Raw genomic sequence first — 5,488 nt, 5'->3', positions numbered from 1 at the left:
TGGCAAGCAGAGAGGAATAAGCAGGTAAAGCAATGATCAAACGTATATGTATATGTGTGTGTGAAGATACGTATGTGACAAACTTAAGATTATATAAATATGTAGAATTTCGTAATATATAGATATAGCTGGGTTACACAATATGTGCATGCGTGTGTGTCCATCGTCACACACTACAAACACACACACACACACACATATATATATATTTATATATATGCATATGAATATATATGTGTGTGCTTGTATGTATGTATATTTGTATATACTTATTTTTATACATATATATATATGTATATATATACATATGTATATATATACATATATATATATATATATATATATATATATATATATGTATGTATGTATGTATGTGTATGTGTTATGTATATATGTATATATACATGTATGTATACACACACACACACACACACACACACACACACACACACACACACACACACACATATATATATATATATATATATATATATATATATATATATATATATATATATATATATACATACTGATATATGCATATATATCATATATTATATATATATATATATATATATATATATATATATATATATATATATAGATACATAGATAGATAGATATACACACACACACATGTATATATATATATATATATATATATATATATATATATATATGTATATATATATATATATATATATATATATATATATATATATATATATATATATATATATATATATATATATATATATATATATATATATATATATATATATATATATATATATACAACGGGGAGTAGAGGAGATATATTGTAAAATATTGGAAGATATATACAAAGATGGGACAGCAACCATCAAGCTCCACTTAAAAAAAGGCGTTAAACAGGGCGACACTCTCTCACCAATATTTAAGAAGCTAGAATGAAACGGAAAGGGTATCGGAATAGAAGACAAATACCTAAACAATCTAAGATTTGCAGACGATATTGTTCTCCTCAGTGAATCAGCAAATTAAATGCAGCAATTAATAAACGATCTGAATAGAGAAAGTCTGAAAGTCGGACAGGATGAATAAGAAAAAGACGAAGTTAATGTTCAACAGTAGAGTTCAATTCGAACAGATACATGTACAAGGTGGTAGTGGACAAGTATATATATATCTAAGGCAACTCGTACAGACAAACACATCTAACGAAGAGGAAATAAAGCGGCGCATCAGCCTATTGGCTGGAGCGTCTTCCACAGACACAGTAACAAACTAAGAGGTTCCTTGCCATTATGTTTAAAAAGAAGTCTTTAACCAGTGCGTCCTCCTAGTAATGACCTATGGATCAGGAACATGGATTGCAACCAAATTACTGGAGAGGAAACTAAAGAGCGCCCAGAGAGGGATGGAAAGGTTGATGCTGGGAATTAGCCTAAGAGATCGGATGAGGGCGACGTGGATCAGGGAACAGATAAAGGTGGAAGATATTCTCGGGAGCATCAAAAAGAAGAAATGGCAATGGACAGGTCATATATGTAGAGGCAGAACAACAGATGGACAAAGAAAGTAGCAGACTGGGCCAAGGGCCAGACCAATGATAAGATGGCGGGATGAAATAACCAAATTTCGGGGCCGAGCCTGGGAACAAAAAACGCAAGACAGAAAAAGTTGGAAAGAGAGCAAAAATATGTTGCAGTCCCCTTCTAAACAGAGGTATAGCTAGTGCTTTTTGTTGATGGGGGTGTAATAGATCATTTGTAGTACAGTATTTTGTAAATTTTTGGCCAATACATTGAATATGAAATACACATTTTTCGTAACGCCCGGGGCGCATGTGCCTCCTGCCCCAATCCTACCATTAGCTACACCCCTGCCAAATATGTTATGAATTAAATGGGCATTTGCATCATTTCCAATAGCAAACAAGATAAAAACATGACCAGAATTAATCATTTCAGTCGAAGATTGTGTGATGGAAGCTGAAAACAATGACCCGTTAAAGCATTTTTATGACATGAAGCACAAATATCAAGAGACCTGAAAGGGTTAATGTATTTCAGTACAGGGTCATACTAGTTTTAAAAACTTTCTGTGCTAATACGCAAAATATTTAAGAATACATATTTTCCATTTCAGGTACGATGTCCAAGTCAAAAGGCCCTATATTTGAGACTGGTGTTAAATTTCACCATTGTTTGACCTCTGGTGACCCTGGCCTTTGGTTTGAGTAGTCATGCTTACATTCATCTTGTAGCGACTATATGTTTAGTTCAAAAGTTCTTGCTATTCTAGTTTCCCCTACCCCCAGTTTTTTATCTATCCGAGGGTGCTGACTTTTCAGACAAAACACTGAATGGCTCCATTACTGCCGTGTTTCAGCATGTCCACCCTCGCTAAAAAGGTGTTCCAGGAGACCCCCTACAAAAATCAAGTGAGTGATTTAGGGGCCCTCTCGACCCACAAAATACCCCTTAGCTCCAGAACTTAGGTTCACCACCAGCCTTTTACAGTTCAGCTGGGATGCCGCCGACACCTGTTAGCTTTACCAGCCTTCAGCTTGAAGATTGTCCCCGTAATTTAACAGGAAGTTGGATCCTCGCTGATGGATGGGTCCGGCAAAGGAACCTCGATACTACCTACGCAAAATACTTTGCCCAACTCTCCCACACCCCAGGCTTGGTAGGCAGAACGAAGGTCATTTCCTACAAAATGGCCTCCTCTGTAAGACATAATAATAAACTGTCCTTTGTTCCTTCTCAGCGGCAACCGAGTCCTGCGCACTCGGGAACTATGTACAGCACGATCCCGTCAGACGAGCTGTGCGACGAGCATCTGTGGTTTCCAGTGTCTCCTGTAAGATATAAGTTCGCCTTGCTCTCGGACGTTCACCAATCAACTCGAGCTTTATCAAACGTTTTAAACCACATATAGTGAGGGCTCTGTGTCTGTGTGTATACATATATATATACATATATAAATATAGGCTTTGAGGTGCACTGCCTGCTATATTAATTGTAGCGTAAGTTATGGATATGTCCAGCACAGGGTCGCTTGCCCTCTGAACATCAGGCCGGGCCAGTGGAGGTTGGTAAAAAAAGAAAAATAAGGAAAAAAGGTCTGACAGACTTTACAATTACTATGTAGTGAATAAATAACCCTCTCCGACCAGGATTCGACCCTGTGTCTTTGCAGGCAGGTAACTGCAAGATATGTGCCCATACCAACAGCTACACGACCAACAAAAATTACCATGTGGTTTTCTTGTTCATCTTGATTATGCATTATTAAAACATTGAAATGTGTAAAAGAAAAGCTGAACATAAAAAATACATATAAATAAAATGATTTTCATGCCAAAACTGAACAGATAGAATGGAAATCAAATAAAAGCATTGAAAAAGTCTTTATCTCGTGTTAATTATGCATACCTGGGTGAAGGGTGAAACAAGGTCGCTTAGGCTGAGGATCCTCCTACCCTGACTGAGGTCAGGGTAGGAGGATCCTCAAGGTGCAAACCCGATTGCCATTCAGTCAAGCCATGCAACACATTTCTGTGGCTACCAGTGTTTCTAACAAGATGAAATTCAGTCTTGTCTTCGGGCGTTCACTATCCCGTAGAGCTACAGGGTCCGTCAGGTTTTCAAGCACTGTAAACCGATCAGATACAGTGTAAATTCCCCTTCCCTCTATCTGCTCAGGTGAAACAACCTAGAGTAGGTACTGGAGAGACGGATTTGAATTGGACCCATAGGGTCGCTACAACCAGTCTATGGTCATTGACACAGAACTCAGTACTCCTATACACCGTGCAGTTCTGCAGGATCCTCCAGCGAGCACTACCAAGTATGTGGTCCATCTCCTTGGTCACAGTACCTATATGGCAATACTAAATCCACTGATGCAGGTTAGAGTGCTAATACCAGGAGCCAGAAATCCTCAGGTTCTGCGATCTAGCAAAGTCCATGAAAAGGGGGCTGTTCTCGCTTCCGAGATCAGCTCCCGAGCCATGGGGATCACAGCCGGATACTGCACTGAAGTCGCCCAATGCGAATGTCTCACCGGGTGCATTTGTCTGCCACAGATGTGAGTTTGGCATAGAACGCCTCTTTCTCATCAAGTTTACAAGCATCGCTGAGATCATACAAAGCAAGAAGATATGCAAATCCAAAAGCATGCTTCAGTCTCAATGCCATAAACCCTCGTCAACCGGAAAAATCTCTTCTATTGAAGGTTGAAGTTGGCTTGATGGCTCCTCCCTGGAGAGAGCGAGCTTCGCCCCGGCCCGACCAGTAGTAGGTGCACCCACCCATACTGATCGTGCCGCTGCCAGGTCCGGACCATGAGCCCGGGGGGTCAGCCCGGCTGAAAATCGTACCAATTTTCTTGCATATACTAATATTCCTAATGACTTACGTTTCCAGGACGTGGGCGTCTGGCGTGGTATTGCTGGTGGATGTGGCCAGGAGGGCCACATGATGGCATCTAAAAAATCAGCAAGGTTACTCAAAAGCGTACCATTTGAAATTACCCCAGATTTCATACCTGTCCCCAAACGCATACCATGCATCTGTCAGACATTTTGGATGGGGGGCGTGGTCAGACAGACAAAATTAGTGGCTTCATGAAAATGGGTTAGGATGGCTCAAGCACGTAACAAATGAAACTAATTGAGCCCCCGGGAAACTAATTGAGCCCGGGCTCGTGGTCTATCCTCACCTGCGAGTCCGCATGTTCAAAGCTCCCACCTGAACATTATTATTATCGTTATAATAATAATGATAGGGATAATGCTAATAATGCTAATAATAATAATAATGGTAATGATAATAATAAATAATGATATTACTATTGATAATAATTATAATAATCATAATGATAATAGTAACAACAATATTATTAATAAAAGATGAAAATAATAATGATTATAACAATGATAATAATGATGGTAACAATAACGATAACAATTATAATGATAATAAATTGATAATGATGGTGATGGTGATGAGGATGAGTATAACAAGAAGAAAATAATGGTGATAGTAATGATAATAATGATGATGATAATGATAACAGTGGTGATGATAATGATGATAATAATATAATAATGTTAATAAAAATAATAAAATTGATAACAACAACAATAATAATGCTAATGATAATAATAATTATAATAATTACAATAATAATAATGATAAAAATTATGATAATTATAACAACAACAATGATGATGATATTGATAGTAAGAATAAAATCATCATTATAATAATGATAGTTATAGCAATGATGACCATAAAAATAATATGAGTAATGATAACGATCATGATGATAATGATATATATAATAATCAAAATAATGATAACGACGTTTATGATAATGGCAACAGTAATAACAATGATAACGATGATAATGAAGAAAATAGCAATCGCCGAGGCATCACACTGCTCAGTATGCCAGGCAAGGTTCTCGCCCACATCCTTGTGCGACCACCTACTGA

This window comes from Penaeus vannamei, chromosome 37 (genome assembly GCF_042767895.1).
Source record: "Penaeus vannamei isolate JL-2024 chromosome 37, ASM4276789v1, whole genome shotgun sequence".
In the NCBI taxonomy this organism is placed as follows: domain Eukaryota; kingdom Metazoa; phylum Arthropoda; class Malacostraca; order Decapoda; family Penaeidae; genus Penaeus; species Penaeus vannamei.
The sequence above is the reverse complement of the archived record's forward strand: the minus strand, read 5'-3'. Positions refer to the sequence as shown.